The following is a 20,121-nucleotide window of genomic DNA, read 5'->3' as shown; positions in this document are numbered from 1 at the left end:
CGTGGAGCGCAACGTGGAAATGTTTTAGTTGCATTCGCAGTTTTATAAATCACCGCAAGGTAGCGTATTCGAGCGCTGGAGTTCCGAATTCAATATACAAAACGATTTCGGTATAACTTTGATATACCCCCCCCCCCCAAAAAAAAAAATTACGCGCCAAATCTGGCATTCCCTACGGACTTTTTAGGGTTGCTGTCTCTTATTTTGGTGTTGCCAATTTAGGATTTTTCAGCTTTTAGGTTTTTGTTGGTTCCAAATTTAGTATTTTCCTGTATTTTGTACCAGTTTTTGAGTTTCTTTTTTTTAAAGTTTTGTGGCAACAATTTTTGGATTTCATATATGTTTTAGCTCCATTTCATTCATTCGCCATTTCTTTGTGAAGTGATCAAGCAGATTTCTGACTTGCTGTATTTTGCTGCAAATCTGGTTGTCTTTTCCAATTATATATTTTTTTTTCTATTAATTATTTTTATCTTTTAGCTTTCAATATGCCTACTGTATGTAGTGTTGTTGAATAGTTTCAGGGAATTTTGAGCCATAAAACAGGTATTTTGCTTGGCGAGGAAAAAAAGTCGCCAAATTTCCGATTTGGGGGGTATATCAAAGTAGTTCCACGATTTCAAACTTACCCACAGAACGAGTTAATGGTTGCGTTCGACAAACCTCACCGGTCGACAGGTAAGTAACCAGTTACAAACCGCAGCGTTCTATGATCAACCGGTTACTATTCTAAGCAGTTGATTGGTTGATTGGAGCACGTGATCATTGGTTGCGGTCGTGCTCGTCGAACGCAACCAATGAAACAAATAACAGCAATGGGCCAATGGCGTCCTTCGACGGAGCGGAGCGAAAGAACTCCCAGCTTTGCGCATGCGTCATCAGAGAGCGCTGGCTGTACAGCACAATATCGAATGGAATCGGCAAATGTCGGCAAAAGCAAAACTCCATACATTTCTTTATCGGCGAGAATAGACTCCTAAATTATTTCAGAATAATTTTTCTCAATTTTATCCACTTATTAGAAGCAGCAAACATCCAATAGGAAAACTATTTTGAATGTAATTCTCTAATTCAGACTGTCAATACAGCACAGTATCGGATGCGATCGGCTAATGTCGGCAGAAGATAAACGCTGTTCATTTCGGTATCGTGTATTATAGATCGATAAATTATTGTAAAATGACTTTTTTTTCATTGTACCTACGTATAAAAATTTATAATGTCTTGCAAAAAATCTGTTTTAAAAGTAATTTTCTAATTCAGAATACCAATACAGAGCAGCATCGGATGCGATCGGCCAATGTCGGCAGAACCGCACCTCCATACGTTTCGTTTTTGTGGATAATAGATTCCTAAATTATTTCAGCATAATTTTTCCCAGTATTATCAACACATTACAGAACAAAATATTCACTAAAAAAACTATTTTAAAAGTAATATTTTAATTCAGAATGCCAAAACTGCATAGAATCGGATAAGATCGGCAAATGTTGGATGAAGCGAAACCCGTAGATTACTTTATCGTGGATGATAGGTTCCGAAGTTCTTGGAAAATAACTTCTCCCAATTGTACCCACGCATTAAATTTCAAAATGCTTTGCAAGAAAACTGTTTTGAATGCACTTTAATAATTGAGGTGGCCGATATTGCTGAGTATCGGACAGCATTGGACATTAGACAAAATTTCCAAATATATTTTTGCAGTGCTAAATTTCGTCAAAATGTCCGTTATTCATGTTATTCTTTTGGGAGAAAATTGCGAAATGTTCTGAAAAGTAACCGTTGATTAAGTTTTTCTGATTTGACCAGTATCAGTTGGCCAAGCCTATACAGTATTGGACTAGATCGGCCAATAGCGAGGTCTGTCAGTTTCTTTAATCAGCAGTTTCAAATACCAAATCTACTGGAAAAAGTCTTAGAACAGTTCTACCTTTATGTTAAACACAAAATTTCTTTTTAAAAAACGTTTTATAAAGCCTTTTCCCTTTTTAGTATCGGGATGCCAATACTGCCCAGTATTGGCCAAAATCGGGTAAAATCTTCCGACATACGACGACGCACGCCAGGTTTGGCCAATACTCGACCGATATTGGCCAAAATTGTTGTGCTACTGGGGGCAAAGTACGAGCAAAAGTTAATCTAAATTGCAATCACGAAAGAGACCCTTCATAATAATCACTGTTATAAAAATGAACCATTCTTGTTGGCAACAGCGCGACTGCTTTTCTTGGCCATGATTGACTTTCTCAGAAAAATAAAATTCTAGAAGAAATGAAACCATATTTTAACAGAAGAAAGTCCCTCTCAGTTGTAAAAGGATGCTTATACTCACTGGTGTGCAAAAATTAAGGTTTTTTCAATATAACTTCGTACAAAAGCTTTCCCAATCAACACATTTAATACCGTAAGATCCCCAAAACGTAAGGACATGTGTAATGTAAGCAACACTTACTAAAAGAGAAATCAGAGGGATAAAAAGAAGCTTTATTAAAAAAGTAGCATGGAGCGCAATGCGACTGAAGGCCGAAACATCCCTGTGATGGGTTTTCAGCAAGAAACATCCGGTCTTTAGTAGGGGATATGATTTCCCCCGACTGCTATGCAGGTTTCACAGCGTCTGCCCATGCTGAGAATGAGGGTGTCGATGAGTTGTTGAGGCATTGCTGCCCATTCGTCTAGCAGCTCCAATCGAAGCTCCCGAATCGTTACTGGTGGTAAGGTACGAGCTGCCAAGCGTCTGCCTAGAAAATCCCATACATGCTGGATGGGATTGAGATCCGGAGATCGTGTCGGCCAATCCATACGTTCAATATCCTCACTCTCTAAGAGCTGTTCGGCAGCTACTGTGCGATGACATGGTGCATTTGTCGTCCATGAAAAGGAACTGCGGACCCATAGCCAGGTACATTCGTTTGGGGGGGGGGGGTGTTGAAACTGATTTTGCCGACTGACTCCTAACATTTTGCCGACCCGACAGATACATACGTACACACATTATATATACGTACACACACACACACACACACACACACACACACACCATATATATATATATGTATATATATAAATATATATAAATTCAGGGTCTCTGACCAGAATTCGTTACATTCGTCTGGAACATGCAATTGTAGACGTGCTTCAGTGCTACTAAGGGGATGCATTAATTTCGATTAAAGGCAAGATAGACTGCTGTCCTCCGAAAAATTTCTGAAATTGGCATACTAAAAACATGATTTTAGGCTTTGGTTTATATAAGAAGCAAGAGGACCGTGGATTCATTCTCATCTTTTTTTCGCTGGAGTCAACATGCTTTTTTCTAGAAAAGGTGGTTTTCGGGAGTTCTTCCTTAAAAATTTCTAAAAACAAAGATTTTATGCCATCTTTATTGACGCGAAGGAAAGGATAGGGGGTTCGGGGGTCCTCCCCGAAGGTTTTTCGAAATTAAAGTTTTAAAAACACAGTTTTAGGCTATTTAAGGATACTTTTGGGGAAAGGGTAGGCAGTGACGAATTTACATTTTTTTTCCGAGGCGGGGCAAATATCGAAACTGCCGCCTTTATCCATCTTTCAAGTTTTAAAATTGAGTTTCAACGAAAAAAACATAAAAATAGTGTGATTTTGCCGCCTCCTAAAAGTCGCCGCCCTTGGCAACCCCCGTCTCCTCCTCCCCTTAAATCCGGCACTGAGGGTAGGTATTTAGAGATGTCCAGTGGACAGTGGCAGATTAGCTAGAGAAAACGGCAGTGAGGAATTACAAGGAATTTTGGAGGAGACATTCTGGGGAAATTCGAAAAAAAGAAAAAGAAAACGTACTTTATCCATATAAAATTTAACACATAAGAACATTTTCTACTCAAAAAGTTTTGTAATATAATGGTGAATTAATTATGTTGTACATAATTTTTTGGGAGGGGGGGACCCTCATGGTAATCATTCGTTTTGGTATCTCTGAGTACATTGATTCTGATTAAACATTTCCATGGCACACAAATAGGGATTTTAAGTATACAAATCAGAGAAATTGCTTTGTGTGGGAGAAATAGTTTGCAAAATGAGTTATATCATGCTAGTAATGTTAAGCTAGAAAAAGTGGTGTTCGAAGATTTCTGCCCTTGAAGATTCTAAAAATGAAACTTTAGACAGTCTTTGATAATGTTTGGGGGGGGTTTAGGCTCAGGAAATTTTTGAAACTGAAGATTTAAACAGGTGATAGTAAGTCATGTTTGGTTCCGCTGGGGCTCAGGGGTACTTCCTAGGCGATTTCGTGAAATTAAAGTTCCAGAAAGGCAATCATGGACCACTATTGGTGATATTAAGGAAAGGAGAGGGGAATGACATTTTTTAGTGTTGTGGGAAAAGAGTGGATTTCATAGACTCTCCCCGGAAATTTTCTGCGAATGATGTTCGAAAAATGTATTTTTACGCGATCTGCAATGATGGTCGGGGCAATGATTCCGGGCTGCCCCCCGGAAAAATTTTAAGGACTTAAGTCTTGAAATAAAAAATCCTCTAGACAACTTTGATGGATTTGGGTAGCTGCGTAGCCAGGGGAGGGGCCCAGCGCCCAGGGAGAAGGACCGAGGGCATAACGCTTCTAAGAGAGCCTATAACCTTGTTTTTCGGCTTTTAATTTCGGAAGATTTTCGGGGGCGAGCCCCCGATTCCCAAGCAGTTCCGTAATGTTTTCAAAAATGGTTGTCGGGTCTTAAGTTTTAAACATTTTTAGGCAAGACCTTCCACTCCTCCCCCTCATTCAACTTAGCAAACCATAGCATTTACAATGTTCTTAGCAGGTCAGCTCCCAAACACCATATTCAGAAATACTGAAGGAGAAAACGCATGTCGGCATTTCTATCCTCTAGTTAAGAATATAACTCATGCATAAGTTTTGAGGTTATTTATCACTTTTTAAAATACCCAGACTTAACAAATAGGAGTGTATTGGTGTTTTAAACAACTATTAATTAATAATTAGCAGTTATAAGTAATTAGCATTATCTATAATAAAATCAATTTAGCAATTCAATGAAAAATAATTAATGTGATAATCTCCTTGAGGTAAGAACCTAAGAACCTGGGCCTCTTCCGAAATAGAATCTTTGCTACACCATACGATTTAAGAAAGGAGTATCGGCTAGTGTTTTCCCAAGCGTTATTTGAATTGTAGTTCTAAACATACAGTTTTAAATGTTAAACGACTATTGGTGATGTTAGGAGAAGGTGATACGAAGTGATTTCGATCGAAATTTTTTTGAAAATTGAGATCTTTAAAGTGCCTTTGTAGGCCATTTGTGGTAAACGAGGTTCAGAGGCTCTCTCTTTCGACAACTTTCTGAAATTTAATGCCAAAAAACGAAGTTTCAGACGATCTTCGTTGATTTCATAGGACCCTCCTGCAGTAAGTTTCTAAAAACGCAACTTAGATTACATTTCATTACCATAAGATAAAAGGAAAGGGTTAGGTTCTGCGATTCCTCCGTCCTCCCTAAGCTACTTTCCTAAATCATTTTATTTATTAAAAGAAAAAAAGGTAGGAGATCCTCCTCCAGATTTTCTTTTTAAAAAACATTTTAGCTGTTTTAGTTTTTCACGACTAAATTTTCAATTTTCACTCTAATGTTTTTAATTGTTAAAAGTACAAAATTATGCAACCTTAAAACAATCTGTTAACATTTTGAACTTACAGACTAAGAAAATTTAAAGCTTTTATATTTTAACTTGAGGAAGGGTTAAACGTTTAACATTTTGAATACAGGTGGTATTTTTTAGAGATACCTAATAAGATACCTTTTTTTACTTTTTTTAAATATCAGAAATCCTGAATCTCTTGATAACTTTCATTTTACTTTAATTTTTTATAACTCATTTTTTAAACACTCATTAGAGTTACTGGTGTGACTTTTCTAGACAAGATTTTGAATCTTTTCCTCTATTTGAAACATACCTTATTTTTGCACGGGTGTGCCCTAGGAAGCTATCATGTTTATTTACCTATCGTTTTTTTTAAAAATTGAAACTTGTTATGCAATTCTATACCGCTCTGGCTATTCTTTTTCTCTATTGGTTGAAAAAATGTTTGAAACGCATTTCAGCTGTCTTTGGTTTGGTAAATGGTAATTTTAATGATGTTGTACATGTTTGAATGTTCCTAAATAATATTTTTAAATTGCATTTTCTTCTAAAATTTTAGAGCTAAAAAAAAAACTAGTATGTTGTGGCCATCACGAAACTTTCTTCTATATATTTTTTTTTCTGATCCCTCCCCATGCTTGACGAGGAAGCAATATTCCCAACAAAAACAAAATGACACATACAAAAACTTGACGACAATTCGGAACTCCAGCGCTCGAATACGCTACCTTGCGGTGATTTACAATACTGCCGAATGAACTAAAACATTGCCACGTTTTAGTTCCATGTGTGTCTGTTGACGTAAACACAGGCAGTTTGTTCTGAGTATTTATTAACGCAATCGATGTGTCTTAGTTTGCTTTCAGCTACAGAAATTAATTCGTCCCCTAAGAGTATTCTCGAGCTTCTCAAAATAATGTTAGTTTTCCTTATTTCTTTCAAAAAAGTATTAAATGGTGGACGCGCAAACAAGAAAACTTTGGATTAACAAAATTGGATAACGTTATACCAGGTAAAATTTTTTATTGTATGAATTTGTAAGAATATGAGTTTTTTTTAATCTTAAATTAATTTAACTAATCATATTTTACAGCAGCATTTAGTTGGAATGGACGGTATGCAAAATATTTTCTTGGATTTATTATTGTAGAACAAAATGAAAAATGTTTAACCCAGAAAGAATTTACTTTATTCCTTTTATTCTCAGCTGAAAGGTTTCGCCAAATTTGTTTAGGGTTATAATTTTGGTATTGTGCGAGCAAAGTAGCCTTGGCGAGATTTCGCGTTTTTAGTTAAACCATTTTTAATTTTTATCATGAGTGGAATAAAATGGTAGTAAGATTACAGAATTCGATAAGTGAAAAGAAATAATGGTCAATCAACTGAAAAGAAAACTACCACCATATATCCGTGAGAATTTTGTTGATGATTTGCATAACATGACACAATTAAATCGTAACTCAGAAATTAGAAAAATCGAAACAGAAAATTTTTAAATGAACCGATTAGGGAATTCGAGAGAGCTACAAATGGAAAAAAAATAATCGCTAGCCAAGCAAGGCAAAGAAGTATCATCTTCTTTCGATAATAATTTGTAATGTCATATTGAATTTTCTAGCATTAATTGTTGTTCTTGTCAGGCCACAATTATTATTTAGTTTTATCAAGAATTGATAAATATCGAATTCAACATCATGGAAATAGCTGCTTAGAACTACGAACTACGTAGTTTGCATTAATCTTTGACGTTTAGTAATGCTTCTTGAATTCTCATTTCTTTCTACGTGGGCCAGAATATCCACAAGACTTTGAAAATTAATTTAAAAAGAATAAAGCGAAAAAAATCATACGTACGAACAGAAATCACAACACTTTTAGCATTTTCTTCGTTATCATGTGCGTTTGTTTTAGTTTTCAATTCCGCCATTAGACAGTGACTTCAGTGCCCCCTATAGTTCGTTGGAGTTGCGAATCCCAATGTCTGAATTATTGCAAAAGCAAAGCAAAGAGCGAAAATTGAAAGTTATTTTAAAAGCCTTGCTTGAATGAATTACAAATATTTTATTTGTTAACAAACATAAGATGGCAACAGTTCAAAATTTTAAATCATTGAGATAATATTTCCTATCATTTCCATAAAATTAAAATCACGAGAAATACGCAGACGACAATCTATTACGATTTATTTTTCTTATTGTTGCATTAATAAAAATATTTTTATTCGCAAAAAAAAAAAAAAAAAATCAACATCTCTTGGAGCGATCGGCGTCAAAATAGAACCAAAGCCTGTTTACATATGGATTCACATATATTCCAAATTTCAACCAGAACGTAGCATTACTTCTTGAGATAGGGCATTCAAAATGGAAAAAAAGAACGGGTGATTGCGCTACCCCCCTTTTAGCTGTTGACACAAAAATAAAATCAGTTCTTATACCCACTAAGGGCTACTTGCCGATAAATTTTTCTTTCATTCCGTTCATTATTTCTTGAGATACAGCAGTCACAATTGACGACAAAAAACGTTCTACAGCTCAACCCCCGTTTGAGTTATTGACACCAAAATTGAATCAGCACCTGTTCCTGTTAATACCAACATATGGACCAAATTTTGTTTGATTCCGCCAGTAACTTTCTGAGGAATAGTAAGCACGCGTAACTCAAAAAACGTCCCATTGCTCCACCCCCCTTGGAGGAATTCGCGCCAAAAACTAATGGGCATAAGTTCACATAGGGGCACATATGTGTACTAAATTTCGTTCGATTTCATGCGGTAGGTTTTTGTTGTAGAGCGGCCACAAGAAACTGGTCACACACAGACGTGACACACATACATACACACACACACACACATACATACACACACACACACACACAGACAGACAGACATTTTCCAAAAATGGTCGAAATGGACTCAGCACACCTCAAAACGTTCGAATCCGTCAAAATTCGAAATTCGAAAATTTGCACGAATCTAATACTTTCTTCTATATATTAGATATAGAAGAAAGTAAAAAACATTCATTTGCCCTCCCCCCCCCCTTTTTTTCTTTTCTTTTTTTGAAACTTTTCACAAAAAAAATTTTCATCCCCAGCAACTTACTTGGAACTCTTATTTTTCATTATTTAACGGAAGATATATATATATTTATGTAAATGGGGAAAGATTAAAATAATGCTTTGAAAATATTAGTTAAAATAATCATACCTTTTCTGCTGCATTTCAATAAGCTTTTTTTTTTCCTCTCAAATTCAAGTAAAATGCTTTTTCAGATTTTTCCTTACTTGCCACAATGAGAATTATTGTTCATTCACATGAGAATAAAGTTCAAAAACTTTAACTAGTCTTTTTTTTTTCTTTTGAAATTCATAATGAATAAAATAGCTATGCAGGATAGTCACTCAAATCTTCTGCCAAACTCGGGAGCCGGACAAACTCAATGCACTTGTATCTCTTCAAGGCTCCAACGCCAATAACCTTCTTTTTCCTTCTTCAGGCAGAAAGTTCACACAGCAGGGGCCGGACAGTCCGTCCTAAGCACACAACAACAGTTGATCCAACTCTTCTCTAATTTTCCCTCGAGCTCCTAGTTCCAGATCCCAGAGAAAGGTTTTTAACAGAAAAGACCCCTGAAGGTCTGACGTTTCTAATGTCACCCCTACACGCGATTACGCCACGCCGTCTCCACGACGGCATTTCTGAGTGTTACAATTGGCGGACAAATGTCTTGCTTTAGTTACACAATAAATTTGTGTGGTCGACAAATAGGCATAACCCCTGCGAGTAGAATACTATTTCGGTTTTTACACGTAAGCCTAGAAAAAGGGAAACGGTGCTGAATGTGTATTCAGAAGTTCGTTTCAAAATCAAACACTTAAAAATACATACCAATGGGACTTTGTGTTGTAATAAAATCCTTCTCTCTATTTTAATTTTTTTATCATTTCGGCACCCTATGCATTTCTCCAATTTGCTGTGAATTTTTTTATTGATGATTCAATTTTATAAATGTGTCTACTGTGCACTGTTCAAAGCTATCATGTTTCTTAATGTAGTTGTGTTTTTAAACTGAGACTTTCGGTGGGTTTCTATACAAATATTTTTGAAAAAAATATTTGAATCTTACATCTCGGCTGCTCACAGGTAATCTTAATGTGTGATACAGCTTCGCAGATATTTCTAAATAATATTTTAAGATCGAATTATCTTTTTAAAATTTACAATATAAACACTCATTAGAACTCATGATTTGCATTGTAAATTTGTTAAAATGAGAAAATGTTAAAGTGCACTTCCATTTATCCAAATGCACTTCCATTTAACTTTTATCAAAGATATAGTGAACTTTGAATTCACTCTAAAAGTAAAAATTGCTGATTGTAGCTGAAATTGCCGACTGAGTACAGGAAGGCGGCGCCCATTGGGAGGTCCCAGTGACCTCCATAAAAGTCCTTATTCGGCCAAATTTGTCTGATAATTCGGCAAGTTTTAAGACATTATTGCATTTTTTAAAATTCCTGAATGTCCCTTCTCATGTGTGCATTGCATATCCGTATTTTATCATTCGGAAAATTGAGGATTTTCCCCAAGAATTTAAGTTTGGGGTGTCCCTGGATATAGTGTCGGCAAAATAATACTTTGTTCAAGTAAATGTCGGTAAATTGAGAATACTGTGCAATTATTCGGCGAATTGATTATGTCTTTCAGGTGGGCTTTGAGATAAATAGTCGTCAGTACGCAAAATATACATGTTTTTTGGTTTTTCCTTTTTCAATAAAAGGTGAAAACGTGCACATGGTCAAACCACATACTACTTTACTCAAAGATTTAGAATACAGAATCAACTGAAAAAGAAAAAAATGCCGACTCTAGCTGAATTTTCTGAGTGGACACTTATTGTCTCGGCAAAATGAGCAGTCGCAAACTAAGCAATCGGCACAGTGTGAGCAATGTAAAACTGAATGTAAACGGAGACACCATTCATTATTTTCTCTTGCGCAAGGTATGAAAAGGTTAGATGTATAACTTTGTATGAATATGATAACTTTCTTTTTAATTTCTGTCAATTAAAACTTTGAAATTCCGAAACATTGAAAATGCCGACTTATGAACTGATTTTGCCGACTGGATGAAATCACTGGGAGGGTGAGGCACCCCCCTCACCCTCCCTATGGCGACGGTCCTGCCCATAGCGCCTCTAAAAAGACGCACATATGGAAGAAGAATCTCGTTACAATAACGGGTCCCGTTGACTGAACCTGCGTCGAAGATGTGAAGGTCTGTACGACTACCAAGCATGATGCCGCCCCAAACGAGAACACCGCGACCTCCATACCTGTCCCTTTCAATGATGTTCTAGGGGATGATTGTGGCTTCCCCGCTCTCCAGATGAGTATGCGATGAGAATCGCTACTCAGACTGAATCTACTTTCATCTGTAAAGAGTACTCGTCCCCATTCATTGTCTCTCCAATTCCGGTGTTCCCGGCACCACAGAGAACGCCTTCTCCGACGGGCAGGTGTTAGAGGTACACACGCGTAGGCGTCGTGCAAACTGACCACCACCGTACAGTCTTCTGGCCACAGTAAAACGCGATATCGGTCGTCCAGTCGCCTGTGTCGTGTGTCTAGTGATTTCTCCCGCTGTCTGCCGCCTGTTTCTTCTGGCCTGTAAGACAATATACCAGTCATCTGCGGATGTGGTTCCTCGTGGGCGACCACTACTGGACCCCCGGACAGCTGTTCCTGTAGTTTGAAATTGTCTCCAAAATCGTGAAACGATGCTGTGAGCAATTCCGAACTCTGCAGCCACACTTGTCACACTGCGTCCTTCCTCCAAGTTCCCAATGATTCGACCTCGGGTAAAAGCATCCAGATGTCGTCTAACAGATTGATTATTTGCCATTTCTCGCTGAGGCAGCAACTCGGTGTGATTTTAACTGCTATACGGCGTGCAATCTCTTTGCCAGAAATACTGATCTTACGCCGACAACATGCTTTATACTACTCAGACACTCCCCCATTACGTCTGCCTGCATATCTGCGCATGTGCCACCGTACATCACCTTACTTAATCTCCTGATTGGTCTTTTTGTCCACTCTGCCTCTTTGTTCAGCTGATATGCTAATTTTTCGACTTTGTCCTTAATTTTTGCACACCAGTGATGTTAGGATTGCACAGATAGCCATGAGCGAACGCGCCATTATTCCTGATAAATTCCGGAGCAGAATTCTAAAAGAACTGCATAGTGGACATCCTGGATTGGAGCGCATGAAATCGTACGCTAGAAATTATGTATTTTGGCCTTTTTGGATAAAGACATCGAAAATTACGTTAAGAGATGTTATCCATGCCAAGTATCTAGAAAATCCCCCACCAAAACATTACTGCATTCTTGGCCATTAGCAAAAGAACCATTTGAAAAAGTACATGTCGATTATGCAGGGCCTATAGAAGGTTATTATTTCCTGCTTATTACAGATGCACACAGTAAATGGCCAGAAATTTTTACAACAAAATCTATTTCTGCACCGGCAACTATAAAATTTACGGAAGAAACTTGTGCCAGATATAGAGTACCGAAAACAATATTCTCTGACAACGGTAAACAATTCACCAGTCATCTTTTTGATCATTTTTGTAAACAAAATGGTATTCAGCAAAGTACACCTCCTTATCATCCTCAATCAAACAGTCAAGCAGAGAGATTTGTAGACACTTTCAATAGAGGAATTAGGAAAATTCAACAAGGAAGAGACCTTCAATCAACTGTAATTACATTTTTGTTTACTTACCGGAATAGACCAAATAAATACATTCGAAACAAATCACCGGCGGAGTTAATGCTATGCAGAGCCCAATTTCCCAATAGGCAGAGTAGAGGCAGTTCCTTAGGGCGGCATATTTTTTAGGAGCGGCAAATTTTGCTTCAATTTCATTTTTACTTTCTTCTATATCTAATATATAGAAGAAAGTATTGGATTCATGCAAATTTTCGAATTTCGAATTTTGACGGATTCGAACGTTTTGAGGTGTGCTGAGTCCATTTCGACCATTTTTGGAAAATGTCTGTCTGTCTGTGTGTGTGTATGTATGTGTGTGTGTATGTATGTGTGTGTGTATGTATGTGTGTCACGTCTGTGTGTGACCAGTTTTTTGTGGCCGCTCTACAGCAAAAACTACCGCATGAAATCGAACGAAATTTAGTACACATATGTGCCGCTATGTGAACTTGTGCCCATTGGTTTTTGGCGTGAATCCCTCCAAGGGGGGTGGAGCAATGGGACGTTTTTTGAGTTACGCGTGCTTGCTATTCCTCAGGAAGTAACTGGCGGAATCAAACAAAATTTGGTCCATATGTTGCCATTAACAGGAACAGGTGCCGATTCAATTTTGGTGTCAATAACTCAAACGGGGGTTGAGCTATAGAACGTTTTTTGTCGTCAATTTTGACTGCTGTATCTCAAGAAATAATGAACGGAATGAAAGAAAAATTTATCGGCAAGTAGCCCTTAGTGGGTATAAGAGTTGATTTTATTTTGGTGTCAACAGCTAAAAAGGGGGTAGCGCAATCACCCGTTCTTTTTTTCCATTGTGAGTACCCTATCTCAAGAAGTAATGCTGCGTTCTGGTTGAAATTTGGAATATATGTGAATCCATATGTAAACAGACTTCGGTTCAATTTGGACGCCAATCGCTCCAAGAGGTGTTGATTTATTTATTTATTTATTTATTTTTTTTGCGAATAAAAATAGCTTTATTAATGCAACAATAAGAAAGATAAATCGTAATAGATTGTCGTCTGCGTATTTCTCGTGATTTTAATTGTATGGAAATGATCGGAAATTTTATCTCAATGATTTAAAATGTTTAACTGTTGCCATCTTATGTTTGTTAATAAATAAAATATTTGTAATTAATTTAAGCAAGGCTTTTAAAATAACTTTCATTTTTCGCTTTTTGCTTTGCTTTTGCAATAATTCAGACATTGTAATGGTCGTCAAGTCTTTTCATGTGAAATTTTGTTTTTGTTGGGAATATTGCTTCCTCATCAAGCATAGGGAGGGATCAGAAAAAAAAGAAAAATATAGAAGAAAGTTTCGTGATGGCCACAACATACTAGTTTAAATTATTATTCTTGAAAATGAAACATCAGTTCTTATTCAATTTCCCCCAAAACAGTGACTTAGGCCATAACGATCTTAACTTGTCAGCAGATTTGACCGTAGTTGTTGAAACCACACACAAAAAAAAAAAAAAAAAAAAAAAAAAAAAAAAAAAGCAGCCTGACAGATTTCAGGTAATAGATAATTAGTTTCAGTTTTAGCTTGCGGCAGGGGTGGATCACATCTGCTCTAGAAAATTATAAAAGAGCTACTTGCATTATTTCCAATGTAATTTCAGAAAAACTTAGTTGGTCTACCTCAGTGGCGTAGTCATGGAAGGGGGGGGGGGGGTGGAACCCCCCCCCACGAGCCCCCCAAAATAACTTTTCAGTTGAACCAGTTTTTTATTTATTTATTTTTTTAAAATTATCCTCCTGAGGTGAGCAGTAACTGCAGATCTAACTTGGCCAGATTCTAGGATTTTCATTTTTTCATCATTTGAAAGAATGTAACTCTCTCCACGCTTTTATCTTCTTAGTTTTTTAAGGAAACATATTGTTGAGAAAAAAAGAGCAACTAAAGAATAGCACCACATCAAATGAGGAAGCAGAGCAGAAAGGCTTTTAACTTGAATGACCTTTAACCATGAATTGAAATAAAAAATTTTGAAGAAAAAAATAGAACCGACTTCAAAATTGCTCTAAAAAGTGAAAAATAATATTATTCTTTAAATACAATCAATAATAAATTTAAACATAATTTTTGAAGTTGGCTCAGAAACAAAAAGTAAAATCCAGTGAAACCATGCTTCGTTCAGATTTTTTTCAGAAAATCATCCAAAGTTAGGAACGAAACATTTATATCGTTACTCAAATATGCTGTCATCAATGCATAATGTATGTGGTAGTGAAGAAACTAGGCCTGGTTAAATTTACAGTTGTAGTTGAGTTATGGCTGTGAGTGATCTTATCTATCATTTTTGCGCCAACTTCAAAAATTATGTTTAAAAGTATTATGGATGGTGTTTAAAGAATAAAATTATTTTTCACTTTTTAAAGCAATTTTGAAGTCGGTTCTATTTTTTTTTTTTTTTGTTTCAAAATTTTTTATTTCATTCTTTTTAGTGTAAATGTAGGTATTTCAGTAAAAGTAAAAAGTTACCATCAGAAAACTTCACCTTATTTTTTTCATAAAATTGCTCCATACTGAAAAAAAAAAAAAAAAAAAGAAACAATAAGCATGCCTTAAATTTTAAGCGACTGGCACTAAAAAATTATCTTTGTTTTCTCTCTGGAATTCATTTGCGTGTTGATTTAATAACAACCATTTAAATATTACGTTTTCCCTAACTAATTTGCATTTCACAGCATACAAGTTGCTTATGACGCAATCTTGTATAGTTGAGGCAAACCTAACCTGGTAGTATTGTGATGGCTAAGCAGATCCTGATCACTGCATCACCTCGCTTCCAGGTTAGGTTTACCCCCACTATGGAGCAATGGCACTGAAGAAACTTGATGCTTGCTTCAGGGAAGCCTTTATTCAAAATTATCATTACAATTACTATTAATGTTACTGTTATATGGCACCAAACTTTTATAACAATGGGTTTCATATTTAATCATTTAATAAAGAAATTGCATGAAATTTACTGTTTTTTTGCCCATAACTTTTTTTCTAAAGAATAAATATGGTCAAACAAAGTAATGGGACCTAAGTTGAGCCATCCCCTATGCATTAAAAAGGAATAATCAAAATAGGTTCACTAGGTGAGACGCTGTGAGTGTGTGGACAAAAAAACAACATACATACGGTATGGACTGATAACCGCCTCCTTTTTGAAGACCGATAAAAACTCGCCCCACATGTCAAATCTGTGAATTCCACTTTTCCACCAAAAATTGTCCGAGTCTCTGCACTCTGCTTTTCTTTCGAGAAAAAGTGTGCAAACGACTGTCCTTTGCAGTCTATTCCTGGAACGCATTTCTCCCTTTCTTCCACAGCCCCCTCCAGATTTCAGGACAATGCTACTGTTTCGGAGTTTTTTTTTTTTTTTGTTTGCTTTTGAATGAATGTATCACTCTGAGCAGCGCTGTTTGTTTCGACTAAACTTCCGCAACTACTGCAGAACTGGAACACTTGGCAACCCTAGTTCTATCCATTAGTGTAACAAGACTGCAATTAGAGTTGTTTCACTTTCGTAATAAATATAGTTATGAGCAGTAGAAAAAGACAAAAAACCTTAACGTCATTTATTGCAACCCCTCCTTAAGAAGGGAATGGAAGGAGCACTGAAAAAGAGAAGATTTCGTGTGATGAGGGCTTTCTTTCTTATGACGGCAGTATTGATCAAGGCACTTTCAAAGAAGAAAATTCGTTTATAATGTCCTTCGTTGTTTAATTCATTAAAAGTAATATATATATATATATATATTAGGGTGGTCCTTATTTATATATGGGAATTTTTTTTTTTGGAATTCAACAAGTGACGCCCCTAGTTTTTTGACACTATAATAAAAAGTAACGTGTGCAAAATTTGAACTCTATTGGTCAATAATAACACGTGTCCCTAGGCTGTTGAACTTTAACACTTTTGATAATTTTCCCACAAATTTTCGAGTATTTACTTCAGACCCAGTACATCGTTCATCCAAGGTTTGCAAAATATTTTTACAGTGAGGTAACACTAAAATTAATCTTTTTAATTTCTTTATATCATCTAAAGATTTTACGTTGAATAAGAATGAAATAATGCTTTAGAAACGTTCCTTAATCGTACGTTTTTCTCAATGTATCTCGATAGTGTGTATTTTTTTACGATAATCTTGGATGGTGTGTAAAATAAATTATTTTTGGGACTCATATTTGGTAAATTAGTTGTGAATTTCTTCGATTAATTGTGCTCCTCTTTCAGTTGTATCATTCACAATTTTCAGTATTTTAACGATCTCTCTTCCCTTTAAATAGCAACCTTCATTTTGCCATGAATCAGGATCAAATAGGAAAAAATCTTTTAGTATTTGTAACTTATCAAACAGTTTATTGACTTGTAATTGATTCTATAAAGAGGAAAATCTTTACAAAGAAAGTATTCCAAATCATCTACTGTTATCTGAAATTTCTTAAACAGTCATCAGACACGTCTTCCTTATCACAAGCATTTTTTGGATACTCATTTCCTATCTTCAAAGTTAATTCCTTCATCTATTACCAACAAAGCTACTTGTTTATCCCCTAAATACCATAAATGATTTATGAATTTTCCAAAAACTGTCTCTGCTGCATGTTTGTCATCATCTTGTAAGCTGCTAGTTTTTCAGACATATTATATTATTAAAAGGAGCCTCGATTGGGTTGCTGCGAAAAACCATATCTTCATACAGCATTTAATTGTAAAACAGCATTGAAGGGCTTTCTTTTCATGTAAGGTCAATTTAAATTGTTTCCTAAATATAAAAATTTTCAAACAAAAATTCTTTTTGCTACCCATGTGGCTCAGGGATAAGCTCCAGGTTGCCGAAAACATATCCCTGAAGGAGGAAATTCACCAGGAAATATTATTACAAGTTACAAGAATTGTCTGTAATTTTTCTCAATTCTGCTTTTTACGAACAATAATGTCTTAAATTTCGTCTTTTAGAATTTAAGTGGTATGTGTACTTGATTAAAATGTTATAAGCTCTGAATGATGGATATCTTTCCACAAAGTTTTGAAGCGCTTAAATAATTGAATATCAGATCTAGAACTAAGAAAGACAAGAACTTCTTTAAGGACACACTCTGCAGTACGATTTCAAGTGCATGATGATGGCAATTCAAATGTAATATGTCTATGTTCAGTTTTTGCTCTAAAAAGTCGCATGCACAATTTATACGGTTGGTATTGCAAGTCGTTGTATCAAACACTACAGCTAGAGCAGTTAGCAATAAAGAGCTATCATCTAAGATATCATAAACAACTGAAGAAATATTTAAGGAATTCCGAGTAGCTGTTCAATAGGAGGACCTGAAATTATCACGGTAATCCTGTCGGCGTTCTTTTTCCAGTTAGATATGGATGTAGCTTTGTATCCCAGTGAATAACTACAAAATATAAATTTAAATTCATGAAATTTAATTTTACCACTCGAAGATTTTCTCTTTCTCTCTTAAAGAATGTACGATTGATCCCTAGGTCACTTGGATTTCAATTTACTGCATCTACATAGGCTGTAAATAAATGAACTACATCTTTATCCCTAATATGGCATTTGTCTAACAGTGATGAAAGGCGAGAAGATATCAATAGTTGTCAAGCTTTTTGCATCGTGGTAGACCAGCTGTTGAAAACAAAAGTTCAACAGGTTAGGATAGATACCCATTTCGGTTTCTAAATCTTGTGAATCGCAAGAATTTGATGATAATAAAGGACTATGTACTGAAATAGAAGAAAATTAATTTAAAGTATAGCTTTATACATTGCTCCGATCTGGACATTTTTTTTTAAAATTAATAATTTAGCTATGGAAAATGGCCCTTTCAAGCTACGAAATATACCTCTCAAAATTTCACAGTACTGTATCTTCTATGCATATAATAAAATAAGATGCTTGTGTGTGTGTTTGTGGCGCGCATCCTAGGAAAACGGTAAGGCCTAGAAAGATGAAATTTGTTATACAGGTGTAGTTTTTGCCGAAGATGTGCACCCCGGACTTCGATTTTCGAAATTTTAATTAGAAAAAAAGTTATTTATAATGTTTTATGTTATTTTTAGCACTTTTTAGTACTTTGAACCTCACTGACCCCGAACGAATCACGTCAGACGAATGTTTTTTGTACTATAGTGTTGGAAATTTAATTTTAAATATGATGAGTTAAAAAACTTTGAAGATAGAGCAATAATTTTTTTAAATTTTTTATAGATTTTTGAAAAAACCTTTATTTTATTTTTTTCTGGGTTTAGTTTTTTTAGAAACCCATCCTGCGAAAAGTATTGAACCCTCAATTCTAAAATTTTAGTTGGTAATAGTAAAAACATTCCGCCCACTTCACAAGAAAAAAGTTTTTAAAAATATGCAATAGTATTTTTTTTAAATAATTTTTTTATCGAGAACACAACGCGAGCTGTTCGCTTGCCGGCTGAGTTCCAAACTTACCTCATCATGTGATCCAACTGAAATCCTTTGCCTTCTCTTCACCTTTTTTTTAATAGTTTTTTTTAAAAATCTTTTTGCACACTACGGGGGAACACAGAGCCTTTTTTTTTTCCTGGGCAATTTTAATTAAATAAATAAAGCCCGCGGTTATTTGCACGATCTTTGTTTCTGTTACGGATTGGCAGTTAGGTTAGGTAGATACAGAGATAGATATAGAATGAGTGGATAAAAAAATGTTTTTTTCGAATTAATACTTATACAGGGTGGCGACAGGAACTGTGAAAAAAAGTTCCCTGACTTTTCCCTGATTAAGTTCACCAAATTTCCCTGATTTACGTTACCAATGATAATGGTTTTCTTTCTTTGCTCTACTTGAAATCCATTGTATGTTTGTATAAAATGCAGTATTTAAAATGTTTTAAGTTGTGTAAAGTTGTTGAACTAAAGATATATTTTAAAAAGATGCTACTTTTTTAATAAAATGGTTAAAAAAAAACATATCAAGTCAATATTTTGAGGGGAAAAAGCCTACAAAACAGCATATTAAATTTTTCTACATGGAAAGATAATAGAAAATTAAAAAAAAAAAAAAAAAACTTTACTTCCAGAAACCACTTAGCATAAGAATTTTAAGAAACTATTAAAATTACTCTTAAAAACATATGTGTATTTATGATAGAACTAAAAAGCAATTGAAATTATTTTGAATTAAGTTTTCAAAACAGTATAATAATTGTTACAAGAATAACAAGTAATAGTGAAATAATAGAAGTAATGTAGTTATTCTTATATAACTAATTGACATATTTATGCAAAACAGATGAAACCATTTGACATCCATTCATAAGGAGCTTTTCTCTAATCAAGAACATAGGTTTTAATGAATGAATACAGCATTTTAACAATAAAAAAATAAAGATATTTACTTAAGTGCACAAGTTAACTCTATTTCAAATGATTTCAGTATGTAACGAAAAAAAAAAACTTAGATTCCTTTTGTAACAAACAACTTTAAAATGCAAGGAAAAAAAAACAATTAGTTAATTTCAAAATACATAAAAGAAGAATACAACTTGGTTATAAATTAAAGAATCACTTAAGTCTGAAGAAAAGAAAACCTTTATAATCTGCGGTGACAACAAATAGTATAACGGCAAAAAACAAAGTTTTCTTAATTGAAAGTTCAATTTTAGGAATTAAATTAAAAATGCGAAGAAGTAATAACTTTTAAGCTTTTATAGTATTAATT

Source organism: Uloborus diversus, chromosome 1 (genome assembly GCF_026930045.1).
Source record: "Uloborus diversus isolate 005 chromosome 1, Udiv.v.3.1, whole genome shotgun sequence".
NCBI lineage: Eukaryota > Metazoa > Arthropoda > Arachnida > Araneae > Uloboridae > Uloborus > Uloborus diversus.
Note: the sequence above shows the minus strand (reverse complement) of the source record.